At 51.0% G+C, this 16,277-nt stretch overlaps 1 protein-coding gene across 3 annotated transcripts in view; it reads right to left on the bottom strand.

The window, feature by feature from the left end:
- The window catches only part of Osbpl5 (oxysterol binding protein like 5), a 68,716-nt gene that overhangs the window by 49,600 nt on the left and 2,839 nt on the right, over positions 1 to 16,277 (bottom strand). The window contains exon 1 of one of the 3 annotated variants that reach the window (XM_021633919.2): positions 1,445 to 1,637. The exons of the other annotated variants lie outside the window; for them this stretch is intronic. The gene's annotated coding sequence lies outside the window, so the exon portion shown is untranslated. Of the gene's footprint in view, positions 1 to 1,444; positions 1,638 to 16,277 lie in introns of those variants that run through there. 3 annotated transcript variants of the gene reach the window in all.

Raw genomic sequence — 16,277 nt, forward strand, 5'->3', positions numbered from 1 at the left:
AAGACAAGGCACAGCCCTGTAGGGGAGGAGCCTCACCCAGCTGCTTCACCCTTTTCTAAACACTGCCTGGTGAGGCAAACCAGACAGACGCAAGCACTTGCTTCCTTGGCACCCAGGCCTGGTGCTAAAAGGGCCCACTACGTCGCCCCATACACATGCAGGCAGACAATAGACCTGCAGTGAGAAGCCTGAAAGGGACAGCCAGATGTCACTACTTGCTACCCAGATCACCCTGATTTATCCGACACCTGAAAAGCTCTCTGGGCTCCTCTGGAAGCCCACCAAGTTCAAACATCAGCAAGTTCCCCCACCTCCACCTCTGCTGGTGCTTGAGCAAACAGATTGGGGCAAAAACATTGTAAGGACAGACAGCCACTGGCTGCTATTGCCTGGGGTGTTGGGGAAGGGGGGCAAATAAACTCAAAGTGCAATATCCACCCCAAGAGTCTTGCTCACTTCTCCAGGCCCTGATGCCATCACTCCTACCCCTATGATCTGACAAAGGTGCAAAGGAGTCCTGCAGTGGCTGGAGCCAAAGGCTCTTTAAGGAATCCTTAAGTATAGACAAGTGGGTGACAAGTCCCAGGGTAAGACCCTGAGATGGCAAAAGCCAAGAAATTCAAACCAGTGGTTTTAGTAAGTCAGACCAAGCCTGGGCCCAAGGTGGGTGAGGGGTGAAGAAGCCCCCTCCCCTCTTGGTCTTGGAGGGCGTGTCTACCTACGTCCCGAGAAGCCACTCCCAACTGGGGCTCCAAGGCCTTGGACCTAAAAAGCCAGGATGCCTGGGGTGGGAGGGAGGCAAAGCCAGGCTGGACCTGTCCCCAGCCCCAGAAATCCTCAAGTGCAGCCTCAAGTCATCTCGACAATGCCAAGCTCTCTCTCTTTTTCTTTAGGGTCCCTGTCCTATGGTAGGCCATTTGTGGACAGAGTCCAAGGGCAAGGTGGGGTCAGCAGCCACTTGCTCTGCGGACCCTGACGAACCATCCAGGTTCAAGCCAGGGACCGGAGATCTCAGACCCAAGATCTTTCAAGACCTCTTAGACTCCTCTTCCCTGCTACTGCTGGGCTGCGGTACAGACCCCTCCACTCCCTGGGTCGGAGGCAGCCAGACCCTCCCACCCACTCGCCTAGTCCTGACTCCTTTTTAGCCGCACCAAGTGGGAAGCGGGGCTGGGCATGCCGCACCCACACGCGGGCCCTACCCGCCACCCAGAAGTCCCACACACCCGGACTCCCCAGCCAGGCGTTGTTCCCCGTTCGGGCTGCTGTCTGGGTCTACCCGGCTGCATCCAAGGGAGCTCTCCAGACCAGCCCGTGAGTGCTCCCCGACCCCCACGCCGGCTCCGTGGCCCTGCAACCTCTCAGGCCTGCCGAGTCCCTCCTGGCCTTCCCCGGCCTGTCCACCATCCTCATCCTTCCCGGTACCCAACAGCGGAGCTCCTACCGTGCTCGTTGAGCTCAGTGCTCGGGCCGGGCCGGGCCGTGGTGGGCCCGCGAGGGGCTCAGCTGTCGCTGAGTAGCAGGAAATACCAGAGGGCTGATCCAGGCGAGGCGGAGCGAGAGAGCGGAGGGCGGAGGAGGGAGGAGGGCGCGGCGGACGCAAAACCCCGGGCGGACCAAGGGCGGATCGGCTGCTGGGGAGGCGTGCTGTGGACCCAGTCCCTGCCTGAGCCTCCTCCCCTGAGCGCTCTGGAGGCATAGGAATATTAAGTATAGACAAGTGGGTGGCACCTGCGCGCCAGGGCTGGGGACACCTCCCCACAAATAGCCAAAGAAGGGTAGGGTGGTAAGCAAGGCTAGCCTTGGGAGGGAATCTTCTGTTTGAGAGGTGTACCTGGGCGTGGTGCCCCTTCCCTTCCCTGGGACACAAGAAGGTCCCCAGAAACCAAACCCACTGGTCTTATCCTACATAGGGGCTCAAGGGGACACCTCGATCACCATCCACAATTCCCACTACACTCTTTTTCAGGGTGCCTAGGCTGAGAAGCTGACCCTTGGAACTGGAAAGGTGAGGTCAAGAGCATATGCTGATCTATCAGAGGACCAGAGGTCTGTTCTCGGCACCCAGGCCCAGGTCAGGCAGCTCACAGCTACCTGTAACTCCAGCTCCAGGGGATCTAACAACCTTTTCTAGCGTCTGCTGGCACCTGTCCTCATGTGACACACACACAAACAGAAATTATATATATATGTATAATAAAACTGCTATTTGTGAGAACTAAGTCCTCCCGCGTGTCCACCATCCTTTACCATGCCTCAGGAACTTCGCAGACTCCCCAATCCCCTTGTGTTTAGAGGACTGTTTTCTAATTTTATACCACCAATAGACGGAGGCTGATCTTAGGAGTCTCCTGCTGAGGCCCTCAGCTTGAGGTGTTTGGGTGTGTGGAAGGAGCCTTTCTTTAGAATTTCTAAGGGCCACCCAAGCAGAGAGTTGGGGCCTGCCTCCTCCAGACCCCTCAAGTCAGGTAGGACATTGAAGTTGTGAAGAATAGGGGCTGGGGTTTCACCTGGCGGGCAAGTACCAGCCTCTTCACTGGGGGGGGGGGGGGCAGATCAGGTAGGCTTCCTTGACTCCTGCCTGTTCTCATTCATCCCAAAACAATCCCTGCCCAACCCCAGTCACCTGACGAGGCCTTCGGATGCAGAACTGCTCAGACAAGATGCTCAGGGCCATGGTGGAACCTCCTTCTTGAGATCTGATGGGTGGCTCTGCCCTTCCAGCAGAGCTGTGTGCGGTGTGGGTCACCTCGCAGATGGAGACCAGCCTGCCTGCTAGGTCTGCTCCAAGCTCAAACAAAAAGCTGGGTGTGGCTGCTAGAGCCCATTGAACCAGCAGTTGCTAGAGCCAGTCCTCAGGGGACTCAAAGAAGAAAACAAGGCTCCTGTCCCCTGGGGCAAGGACTCAGCAAAAATTGCCTTTACTTGCTACTTGAATGTGGATTATAATGGCCAGATTACTGGCAAAATGGGAGAGGGCTGTGCACAGTAGCAAGAAGGGTGGGCTGGGGAACCCAGTTTGAATGAGATTCTCCCAGTGCCAGATGGTCAAGTCAGAACTGGGAAACTTGCAACCTGCATGGCTCAGGTACAGGTGCATTGCTGGAGCTAGGCTTCCCAGAAGTCTCCATCCTGCTCCTTGCTTGCCTAGGGAAAGGCAATCACGTGAATGAGGGCAGGCTCCAATCGTGCTGCAGCTGAGCATGGTTGTGTCAACAGGCAGCACCTCAGTTCCTGCTGGGTTTCAGTCTGATTTGCTTCAGACAGGTTCTCAGGGGGCCCGTACTGGCCTCAGACTCACTATGTAGTTGAGGATGAGCCTGAACTTCTGATCTTCCTGCCTCTACCTCCCAAGTGCTGGGATTACAGGTATGTGCCACCATACCTAATTTCATGTGGTGCTGGGCATAGAAACCAGGGCCTTCTACATTCCAGGCAAGCATGCTACTAACAGAGCCACACCCCCAGCCTGAGCTGTCCTTCTGGATGGACCTTTTCCCTGACTGTCAGATGAATGGCATGTGCGTGGTGGGAGGTGGAGACAAGAATGAAAAGTCTAGGAGCAGGCCTGTGCAGGGGCCACGTGAGCAGGGGCACACTGATGAGTTCCAATGCATGCCTAGGAAAGCCTTGAGCAGGACTGTGCAACTCCCCACACCTCCGTTTCCTAAACGCGAAAGCAGTGATCACGTGAGCAGTTTCTACCTACAGCTGTGCAGGGAGGTCGAAGAAGTCACGCAGGTAGTGGAAGCAGCAGGTGCCAGGAGTGAGGAGACCACACTCTTGCTGTTCATGGGATGGAGATAAGTAGGAATAGAGGTCAAGGGAGGTTCATCTTGCCTGGGACATCTTAGGAGATATGCAGATTTTGCTTTTGTTTTGATTGTGGTGGATTCAGATAGGGATTCCAAGAAGAGGAAGGATGTTCTTACTTGTGTGTGTGTGAGTGTGGAGGCCACAGGTTGACCCCAGTGAGGTTCCTCGGGTGCTGTCCACTTGGCTTTTTGAAACATGGGGCTAGGCTGGTCAGCCAGCAAGCATGGGGAGCCCTTCACTTTAACCTCATCAATGCTGGGATTATAAGTGTGTGCCACCATGCCTGGACTTTTTTGTTTTTAAACTTGAGCTCTGGGGATCAAATTCAGGTCCTCCTGCTTGCAAGGCAACCATGTTACCAACTGAACTGTTTCTCCAGCCCATTGTTTTATTAATGTTTAGAAAAGCAAAGACAAGGGGCTGGAGAAATGGCTCAGAGGTTAAGAGCACTGGCTGTTCTTCCAAAGGTCCTGAGTTCAATTCCCAGCAACCACATGGTGGCTCACAACCATCTACAATGAGATCTGGTGCCCTCTTCTTGCCTACAGTCACACATGCAGGCAGAATTCTGTATAAATAATAAAAAGTGTATCTTTTTAAAAAAGAAACAAAAACAGCAGCAACAACAGCTACAAAACAACCCATCTGTCTTTGTAGAGGACAAACTTGGCAGCAGGAGACTGGGCTGTGGCTCTGTAGCGGAGCACCTGCCTGGCATTTGTGACCAAGAGTCCCATGAAAGGTCCAGTCTTGCTTAAAGAGGTCAGGAGGCTGGATAGATGGCTCAGTGGTTAAAAGCACTTGTTGGTTTTGCAGAGAATTCAAGTTAAATTCTGGAGTTCAGTTCATATTGAGTGGCTCAAAACCTCCCGTAACTTCAGCTCCAAGGGATGATTCCATCTTCTGGTCTTCCCACACACACATGGACACACACATGGACACACACACACACACACACACACACACACACACACACTATTAAAAATAAAATAAAAATCCCAATATTCAGGAGGCAGAGGCAGTTGGATCTCTATGAGTTTGAGGCTACCCTGGTCTACACCTACCCTGGTCTACACGGTGAGTTCCAGATCAGCCAGGGCTACAGAGAGAAACCCTGTCTTGAAAACAAACAAACAAACAAACAAAAAGTAAAATAAATCTTCAAAAAGGAGAGACCAAGGTTGACATACACCCAGACTGTGACCTTCAGAACAGGGAGGGAGGTTCTCAGTTTAAGGCATGGAATGCTGCAGTGTCTGGGTTGTAGTCAAGGATCCAGCCATCTGACTTTGATCTGTTAGTGCCTCGGTTTCCCCACTGTCCTTTGATGGTGCTACAAACATGGACATCAAGGAGTGCTAAGTCTCCATTGGAGTACCTGAGGAGCACATGTTTTCTATGCCCAATCACATTGTTGAAAGATTTGGGGCTCGAGGATCAAAGGGGCACTGAGGTAGAATGTTCTTTTGGTAAGAGATTTTCTCAAAGAGTTATTAACACATAGACAGACAGACAGACTGGTGAGGGCTCTGAGGAGCATTCAGATCCCAACACCACAGATAAACAGCACAGTGGGGCTTCGGATGAGGGTTCAGGCCCACAAGGGAGATCGATTTCCCTTCTTACAGGTCTCAGGGGAGGGGAGAGGTGTCATGGAGTCAGGCTGTCTTTGGTTTCTGGTGAGCCAGCACAGAGGGGAAGGGGGTCTTTCCCTGCCAGGAGTAGTGAGGAGGAGGGCTCACCCAGATGCAGTGTACCCACTGAACCGGTGGGGAGGTGTCACCCATAGCCCTCTGAAGTCCTGGAGTCTGGCAATCCGAGCCTGTAAATGTCCTTGGGGACATGTGCCTGCCTTTCTCTCCTGGAATCCTGCATCTGGGTCATCTCAGGGGCTACAGAGTCACAGACAGGCTCTGGGTAAGGGCTTACCATTTTCTTAACAGAAGAAAGAGATTGCTGTGGGTGGGTGTGGCCTGGGAACAGTCCAGGATTCTTTGTCTGGATTCTTTGTTTGTTTGTTTTATTTTTTTGTGTGAATTTTATATGTAAGTATTGTATTTATGTCATTTCCACTGGTCTATATTCTGACATGTCTTGTGACCTTATCTGCCAACCACAATCTCATCAGTGTCAGAGCTGCTTCCTTCCCTCCAGGAGTCTCCTTCCCTGGAGTGCAGATGCTCTGAGAATGACTGAGAGCTTCAAGACAAAGAGGTGAAAGAAAAAGAAAAGAGAAGAAAGGGACACATTGTCCTCAGATCACACCCAGTGACTGCCAGGCCTGTTGGTGCTCACCCGTACTCCCAGTACTACAGAGGCCGACCTGGGTTACAGAGGGAGACCCTGTTTCTAAAACAGTAAGCAAGAAGAAAAAATAGAAACAAGCAGAAAAAGCTAATCAAATCCAACCGAGTGTGAATATTATGACCATGTGGGATTTCTCTCTCTCACACACACAGAGGCTCCAACTGTCAAAGTCCTGCACCATCACAGCACACTAAAGAAGAGAAGCCACGTGGTTCTCCCAGTGGAAGCAGCGAGAGTACTCAGCAGAGCTGGGGTAGGAGAGTGCTCAGCGATTAAGGCTGCATACTGGCTATTGGAGCTGGCAGCAGAGGCAGGATGAGGAAAGCAGCGGCATCCTTTGGAGGGCATCACAGTAAGATGCACGGATTGTGCTGCTGCGGCAGCTCTGAGGTCTACCACCTTCAGAAGTAGACCCATGGCAAATGTGGCTACCCTGCCAAGTGGCAGAGAAAGCGAAAAGCATAATTGGACTGTCGAGGCCAAGAGATGAAGCACTATCAGGACCAGGGGAGCGAGGCACCTAAAATTGTCTACCACAGATTCAGACACGGAACCTGTGAAGGAACAGTACACCTGACCCCGAAAGGGCAGCTATTCCAGCATCCAGTTCACCTCAAGGATCTCAACAATCAGTCATAAAATAAATGTTCTGGTTTCAAAAACTTAAAGAATAAAGGCAGACAATGGTGATGCTTGCCTTTAATCGCTCTTATGCAGGTGGATCCCTGTAAGTTTAAGCCCAGCCTGCTCTACATAGCTAGTTCTAAGATAGCCAAGGCTACACTTTGAAATCCTGCCTCAAAAAAGGTATCACCAATACTACAGATGACAGAAAAACTTCAGCACTTTCTCCTTGGTCTGGGAACAGAGGGAGGCTGTCCACGGTCTCACTGCTCTTCATCAGTACTTGAGGGTCCTGGGCAGCTCAGTGGAACAAGAAAAGGGTGTAACCAGGGCACACCCCCAGCCTTGCAGAATTAAACACAACACCCACAACTTCATGGGGCAGAGACTTCAGGTGCTCAGTGGCAGAGCCCTTGCCTACCATGCAAAAGCCCTAGTGTCTTGCTTTGTTTCTCTGTTGCTGTGATGGACACTTTAACGGGAACAACTTAGAGAGAGAAAGGATTTGTTTGGCTTACAGGTCACAGTCCATCGTGAAGGGAACCCAGGGCATGACCTCAACGCAGGAATCTAGAGGCAGGAGCTAAAGCAGAGACCACGGTGCAATGCAATTATTGGCTTGCCCATCGTGGCTTGCTTGGCCTGCTTTCTTACACTGCCCAGGATCACCTGACCACTGTGGTATCCTACACATTGGCTGGCCCCTCCCACATCAGTCATTAGCCAGGAAAATGCCCTATAGACTTGCCCATAGCCAATAAGAGGGAGGCAGTCCCTCAACTGAGATTCCCTTTTCCCAGATGACACCAGTTTGTATCACTTTGACAAAAACCCTAACCAGCAACATCTGGCCTCCATCCCAGCACAGAAGAAGGAGAAAGAGGAGGAAGATGAAGAGAAAGAAGGGGAGGAGAAATGAGGCAGGAGGGGCAGCTAGGCACAGTGGGGAGGGAGAAATGATGTTGCCTCTGTTTGAAAGGGATATACTCATCTATGTGAGGCATCCTACAGAACAGACAAAATGCCAAACCCAGGGAGTGGTTTGAACAAGGTCTTACACTTTAAGGTGAAGCTTCTCTCTCTCTCTCTCTCTCTCTCTCTCTCTCTCTCTCTCTGTGTGTGTGTGTGTGTGTGTGTGTGTGTATGTGTGTGTGTGTGTGTGTGTTAGGAAGGAAGACACCAAGGAGTACCCTGTGATTTGGTATTATTGAAACAGCACCCACACACAGTTAAGTGCAGGAAATACTCAGGTCCAATCTACACGCAGCTTCTGCCTGCTTACTGTACCAAAGGTTCAGTTACAGATGAAACAGTCAGAAAGCTCAGTTGCAGTCAGCGGTTTGCATTGCTGAGACCCAGTGGCAGCCCAACAAAAGTCCAGCAGGGAGATTCCAAATTCATACCGAAAGGCAGCGTTCATCAGGATGTTATTTGGAATAGCCCACCTAAGTGCGCATCCACAGATGAGTGGTGAAGAAAATGAGGCAAGTTCAGGGTCAACGGGTGAGAGTGCACAATGGAGCTGTGGTCGCGAAGAAGAGAGAAACGTCGCTTTGTGAGCAAAATGGGTGGAAGTGGAGATCACATTGAGCAAAATAAGCCTACCCAGAGAGACAGGTGCTGCATGGTCTCTTTCACACGTGTGGTGTTAACGTCAAAGGCGGGGACGGGGAAGACAGGAGGAGCTGGAGAGGTGGCTCGGTGGTTAAGCGCTCTGGCTGATTGTACAGAGGATCCAAGTTCAGTTCCAGGCATACACATCCGCTGGCTCGCAGCGGTGCTTAACTCTAGTTCGCGGGGATTCGATGCCCTCTGCTGGTCTCCATGAGCATTACATGCACGTGCAGAAACCCACGCATAATTGCAAATTCTAAGAATCAAACCTTAGCAGCTTCTTTACACAGGCAAAACCTGAAGACAGCCCAGTGTTCATTAGCAGTTCAGCGAATAAATTGCAGTGTTTAGATTGGAATTTCACTTGACAGCACAGGTGAATACTGGAGGCATTAAAAGTGTACAAGAAAAAAAAAAAGAAAAAAAAAAGTGTACAAGAAGCAGCCTGGCAAGAGATTATTACTGTGCAAGGTTGATCATATGAAGTTTGAACACAGGCAAAGCTGACCTCTGTGCTAGAAGCCAAAATACTGTTACCTTTGGAAGCCCAGTATGGACTGAGGCTGAAAATGATCTGTTTTCACCTGGATTATAGACATACGGGTTTGTTTATTACTAAAATGTATCAAGTTATGTTATATCTACTATGAATGAAAACATTTATTTGCAAACATTTAAAGAAATCTTTATAAAAAGACGTGAAGGTAGAAGGGTACAGAGGGAGGTGTGAGAAGCAGAACTGGATATCACACATACACACAACATTAAGAAAAACCACTTTCAGGACCCGAGCAATGAAACAAACCCCCAAGGAAACCCATATTTCACGCACGTTATTTACATTAATGATTTTTTGAAATCTTATTACAATTAGTGTTGTTGTGTGTGTGTGCACGATGTGTGGAGCGGGTGAGCGTGCTGCGGCTTGTGTGTGGAGGTCAGAAGATAACATCTTCCATCTTTATCACTCCCGGGATAGAACTCAGGCTGTCAGGCTTGTGGGGGAGCGAGGCAAACACCTTTACCTGTTAAGTCATCCCAACTGCCCAACAATTAAAACAATCTCCTCCGAGGTAGCTGAGCCTGAAGATAACCTGGTGGCTAAAATCGATGCCACTTTTGCAGAGGATCTGAATCTGGTTCCCAGCACTCCCACACTGGGTAGCTCACAGCAGCCTATACCTGCACTTCAGGGCATCCAGTGGAGTGCAGGCACCTGCACTCCAGGTACATACCTCCACCCAGGCGCACACTCATACACATGATTAAAACTAAAAAGAAGCATAAAAAAAAAAAAAGTAAAATTGCTAGCTGAGGGGGTGGTGGCACACACCTTTAATCCCAGCACTCAGGAGGCATAGTAGGCAGGTGGATCTCTGAGTCCGAGGCCAGCCTGGTCTACAGCCAAAGCTACACAGAGAAACCCTGTCTCGAACAAAACAAAACAAACAAATGAACAAACAAAAAAAGCAGATCACTCATTCAGTTTTGGAAGAGTGTGGCGGAAGGGCCCTTGCCATTTGACTTAACTCACCATAAACATGCAAGAATCAATTCTGTGAGGTATGAGTGTTGGCAGAAGAAAAGGCACAGATTAACAGAATGGAGCAGAGTCCAGGAATCCACGGACCATTGGTTTTGGACACAGACACAAAGATAGAAAAGGCAGTTCAGTGGAGAAAAGGCAGGCTGCCAAGCAAAAGGTGCTGTGACAACTGGCCTTTTCTCTGCAGACAGACAAGCCTGGAGCCACACTGCCTTTGTTTAGAGATGTGTCAAAACCCTGTAAAGAGGATTTATGTCCAACCTGTGGTGCTACTGGGAGGTGGTGAGACTTCCCTAGGAGGTGGGGCTGGGATGTGCCCTTGAAGGAGCTCTAGGGACCTGCAGCCCGTTAGTTTCTGGCAAATCAGATCACAACAATATGGCCAGATGGTGTGCGTGAGCATGGAGCCACAGCGCCTCCACGTGTCGCTGAAACCAACACCAAGTGGCTCTGGCCTTTGGGAGACAGGTTGGCAGTTTCTGATTTACACATTTCTAGGAGACTCAGCTGCTTCCTGCTCTGCACGCATCCAAGCAAACTGACACCTGCACATGAATGTGTGTGTTTTGTATGCCTTCGTTCACAGACACCGGAGGCAGAAGCAAGCTGGCATGTTTCAATGTGATGGAAGAGCACTAGAGCATTGGGCAGAGAAGACACCTCCCCACCCCCAAAACCCCTTCTTCCAATCAGCCGCATGCAGGAATCTCAGAAGCTCTCTGTGTAGTGGAGAAAGCACAAAGAAATGTGTACCAACAGTTTGAACCCATTTTCTTCAGGAGAGAGTGAGAGAGATCAGGTTTGCCAGGGGTAAGAGGCAGGGGGCAAGATGGACCCCCAGAGACCCCAGGGCTGTTCTTAGAGTGTCCAGACTTTGCGATTGGACTGTGGCAGCAATTACGCCGTTGTGGACATGCAGCCGCACACCATCAAAATGATCTGTGTGGACTATAATCGTACCTCCATGTGAGTTAGCTTTAAGTGATAACTTGCCACAACCAAGAACCACCAGGGAAGAGGAGAATCTCAATGAGGGATTGTCTATATGACACATGGGGGTTGGGAGCAGGGGGCTGTGGGCATTTCTGTGGGTACAGTCTTAATCAAGCTAATCAGTGCTACATTATAGGTGGCATCATTGAACCATCTAAGCATGGAGAAATGGAGCTCAGCACAAGCAAGCAAGCGAGCATGCCTGCGTTCACGTCCCTTTGCCCTTGACTGTGGCTGTGCTGGCTGTGACCAGCTGTTTGAAGCTGCTGCCTTGACTTTCCTAGTGCCATGGACTATACGCTGAGATTGTAAGCCGAACTAAAACCTCTCTCCTCCCTTAAATTGCTTCTGTCCGGGTATTTCAACACCACAACAGATATTAAACTAGAACAGCCCAGAAGGTCACGCCGAGGAAATGATGGAAAGAAATGCCATCTTCTTAGGGAGCTGTCTCCCAAAAGCACATGCACATAGAGGGACTGTGGGACAGGTACGTATACAGAGGGCCACGGGATGGATACAGGCTGAATAGCTGCCACTGGCACTGGAAAAGCCCTGGAGGCCATTCTGCTTCTGGTCAGATCTGACACTGTCCAGAGCAAATTCTATCCTAGTAGATCTTACACCTGTCTAATCAGCAGGGCTCGTCTTGGGGCCTATATTCCTTGAGAGTGTGGCTCTCTGGATGTGGGGAGAGACCCTGGACATTGGGAAGCTAGCAGGCAGGTCTGAGATGGCCGTCTTAGGGCTTCATGGAACAGGGGATGGGCAGGAGAGAATAGATGTGGCCACTTGGCATTTTCAGTCTCTGACACTGAGGCCCCAAGCAAGCATCCAGGAGGACCATAAGTATAGTATAGTATCATATCGTATAGACTTATCCTGGCCGAGCGAGGGACCTGTCAGCGGGAGCAGCTGGGCATTGGTGTCAGGGGTTCTCCTTCCTGGGCAGAGCAATCCAGGGCCCAGGTTTACAGAAATGGGATGGGTGGTGTCCTGTCCTATTGGAGGCCATGTGAACCCCAAGAAGGCGGGTAGTCCAAGTTCAGCCCTTGATGTCTCATCTAGGCGGAAAGGAAGGGACCCAGTGTGGCCTGGAGTGATGTGCACGGGACTGTGAGGCTCAGAAGCAGGATGGTGAGTGACAGAGGCCCTTCCTGAACTGCTGTGAGCCAGTAGGAAAGGTCCCCTCCATTCCTAAGTGTAAAGAGGACAAGTGGGTGCATGTGCGAAGAGCATGTATGAGGCCGAGAACAGAGCAAAGATGGGCTAAGCAAATCTTTCTTGGGTATCTTTCCAGCGGGATGTTCTTTTTCTCTTTCTATCCCCCTCCCCCGCTGTGTGTGTGTGTGTGTGTGTGTGTGTGTGTGTGTGCCCGAGATCAACTTCAAGTGTTGTTCCTCAGGCACTGTCCACCTTGTTTCTTTTCAAGTATCTTACTGGCCTAGAACTTCCCAGTCAAGCTGTTAGGCTGCCTTGCCACTGAATCCTAGGGATCCATGTATTTCCACCTTCCTAGTGCTAAGATTATAAGTGTGTGCCACCATGTGCAATTTGGCTTCTGGATCCTTAAGCATTCATGACAAGGACTTTGCAAACTGAGCCACCTCCCCAGCCCAGAAATTGGGATTGTTACACCTTCAGCATCTTGCAACTCCAGTCAAAAAGGGTATCATATGACAGTGCCTTCTGGAATGATGGAAACATCCTGTAAGCAAAGTGGCCTGGTGTAGCTGCCACCAGCCACGCACCAGTGCAGGCTGAGGGTGCGGTAGGCAATCCAGGAACTCGCCTTCGCACATTTAAATGTCAGGTTAAACGGCCTCAGGTGCCCTGTGTCTGCAAAGGAAACACTTTACTTTGTGGCTGGGACCTTGGGTTCAGATGGAATGCCAGGTTGCAGGTGGGAACGGTCCAGAGTTGCTCCTGAAGAGGTCCCCTTACCCAAAGCTATGTGAAAATTTGACAGGTCCCTGTCAAGATGCATGAATTTCCCCAGAACTAGGAAAAGCCACCCTAACACCCAGGTAGACTCTGCTGGCACGCAGAGGCATGGAAAACCAGCCCTGGCAAGCACGGTCAATTGACTTTTGATAATGGTGTCAGAATGTCTCTGAGAGTGAAGCAGTCTTCTACTAGAGAGGAACAGGGGCTGGCCACATGCTGAAGGGTGCCGCTGTGTTCTACCTGTCACACATAAATAACAATAAAATAAACCTAACATCTTTAAAATGAACACTCCCTGAGGCTGAGTGTGATGGGGTGAGGTAGCCCACAGCCACCCTGCAGTCTTCAGTCTTTCCACAGGTTAAATGATTTGCTGGGTCTGTCACTGATCAGCGCTGCTGGCTTGCAGGCCCACTAGGAGCACATACATAGCATTTTTGTGTGGGCTGACTGTATACATAGGTACTCAGGCTCTGACCTGGCACCGGGACCCATGACGTCTGGTGAAAGATGAGAGCAAAGAGCAGAGAGCCTCCTGACACTGCTCACAGGGCTTTGTCAAGTGGTTGACTGGAGACTTCCAGCTGTTGAGCCATCCTCCTCTCTTCCCATAAAGGTGGGATGAGCTATAACTTAAGCCAGCTAGACAGGCCCCGCCTGCCTATGCTGGAGGCCTGTGTGTCCTTGCTTTTTTTTCTACACACTTGACAAGGACGCGCTGAGGTGAGGTACGGTGCTGAGAACTACAGGGCGCCAGTGTCAAGGACGAGTCCCAGGTGTGGGGAAATGCAGCGTTTACTTGCCATAAGCCTTTGGCTCGGAAGCCCAGGGAGGCCAGCTCAATGCCCAGAAGGGGAACGAGCATCTGCCTGCCCGCTGGCCAGTGCCCACGTGTGACACTAATTTGGCCAGGGTCAGGCAATGTACATCCTGGGGAACTACCTGGTGGTGAATGAGGCTGAGTCCCATCTTTCAGCCTGCTGTCTGGGAGAACACAGAAAGATAGGTAGACAGTCTGCCTGGAAATCCCTCCTTGCAGCCCCTCCCTATCTGCTGTCTTTCCAGCAGCTGAAGCTCCTTTGTCTCCTTTGTTGTGGTAGCCTGAGGTAGTCCTGAACAGACCCTGGGTCTGGAGACACAGCCAAAGAGATGTGGCAGCCACCCACTCCTAGAGCAGCAGGGTCTGGAGAGACAGACGCTGGTGTGACAAGGACAAATGATGGGCCAGCCAGGACTGCTGTCCTCAAAAGGACAGCTCCTGACTCAGCCAAGATGTGACTCTCACCAGATGGAGGTGAAAGATGGGGACAGAGTCGCAGGTCACCCTGGCACTGGGTGGCCTGTATGTTTCTCTGGCTGGCAGGCCTTGGATGCCCTTGTCATTGCTCCAGCTTTACCCTGGGGAAAGTGGGGAGGAGGGGGGCTGGAGTGACCTGTGTGGTCTGACTCATGCAATGGGGGCTCAGAAGCAGTGAGGATCCAAATGGACTGTCCAGGCATGGGGTACATGAGGCCTGGGGGTGAGACTCTGGCCAAAGAGAAGCAACAAGCTCAATATCGGGAGGTTGGGATTGTCAAGCCCTCCCTGCCCCTCTTTCAGATAAGATGCCCCGTCAGTAGCCATCAACCCAATGACATCCTTTCTGGCAGCCACTAACCCAACTGCATCCCCTGTAGTCACCGTTGGCCCTGGCTTCTGTGGCTCATTGAGCCCCTACCCCATCCATGACTGTGGCCTCAGTGTAGAAGAGGGCCTTGAGTTGTCCTTCCTCAGACAGGGACTCCCAGGGACAGCACATTATCTTCTGCTCTTTTTCTCACTAGAGCACCTGCTGGCCTTGCTTCCCACCCTGTTGTTTCCCTCTCCTCCTTGGCTGAAAACACAGGAGTTTTAGAGGCTTTCCTCAGCCCAATTGCTATTCTTGTCCTCACTTCCTCCTGTCCGCCAAGGCCAGGAGCCGGCCAGAGACAAAGGATGTCGAGGAACTGGGAGCCAAGATCCCTGAGGGACAGTACGTGGGACCCAGTCTCCCAGGCACCAACAGGTGTCTAGATAGGGCCCAACCTGGGGTTAGAGCTCAGACCCAGGACTGGTGTCTGCAGAGCCTAGCAGGTCCCACCTCTCAGGGACAGTGCTCCACTTCTGAGGCAGAGCCCCAGCAGGCTCCTTCACGTGCCCCTTGTTTGTGAGGTAGCTTCCTGTGAGAAGATTGGCCCTGCTGTGGCTCAAAGCTCAAGGACATTTTGCTAGTGGGTCCTATGGGCTTTGTGCCTGAAGTCCACACTGTGCTAAAAGTACCAAAACTCTGAGTCCCCAGCTGGGTGTGGCAATGCATGCTTGTAGTCCCAGAAACTGGGAGGCGGAGGCAAGATGATCAGAAGTTCGAAGTCAGCCTAGGCTATACACACGGATTTTGAGACTAGCCTAGGCTACATGAGACTCTCTCAAAAAACAAACAAACACAGGGAACAGGACAGGAGCCTACCACAGAGGGCCTCTGAAAGACTCTACCTTTCAGGGTGTCAAAGCAGAGGCTGAGACTCATAGCCAAACTTTGGGCAGAGTGCAGGGAATTTTATGAAAGAAGGGGGAGATGGAAAGACCTGGAGGGTACAGTAGCTCCACAAGGAGAGAAAAAAAAATCTGGGCCCAGGGGTCTTTTCTGAGACTGATACTCCAACCAAGGACCATACATGGAGATAATCTAGAACCTCTGCACAGATGTAGCCCATAGCAGCTCACTGTCCAAGTGAGTTCCTTAGTAATGGGAACAGAGACTGTCTCTGACTTGAACTCAGTGGCCTGCTCTTTGATCACCTCCCCCTGTGGGGGTTGCAGCCTTACCAGGCCACAGAGGAAGACAATGCAGCCAGTCCTGATGAGACCTGATAGACTAGGATCAGATGGAAGGGGAGGAGGACCTCTCTTATCAGTGACTGGGCATGGGTGGAAAAGAGGGAGGGAGGGGGGATTTGGAGGGGGTGAGGGAGGGGGCTACAGTTGGGATACAATGTGAATAAACTGTAATTAATAAAAATAAATTAAAAAGAATACAAAAGCAAGCAAGCAAACAAACAAACAAAAATCTGCACTTCCAATTATGTCCATATGCATTGTCACATCGAAACTAGATGATATTCCAGTGACCATCACCATGGCCAACATACAAAACATCTATCTCTCCACACACATAGCAAACAGCAGATACCTGCAAACATTCAGTTCTTGTGAACACAGTGGGTGGCCGCTGTTATTGCTGTTTTTCAAAGATGGGGAAAAGCAAAGCAGAGAAGGCTGCAACAGGTCACCCCGCCTTCGAAGCATCAGGACTGATGTCTGAGCCTAGGTCCTGAGAACAGAACCTCGTCCCACATCCTGCCAAGAGTCTGCTGTCACCTAGCTGACCCAGCCTTGCCCTCTGCCACCTAC

This window comes from Meriones unguiculatus, chromosome 1 (assembly GCF_030254825.1).
Source record: "Meriones unguiculatus strain TT.TT164.6M chromosome 1, Bangor_MerUng_6.1, whole genome shotgun sequence".
NCBI lineage: Eukaryota > Metazoa > Chordata > Mammalia > Rodentia > Muridae > Meriones > Meriones unguiculatus.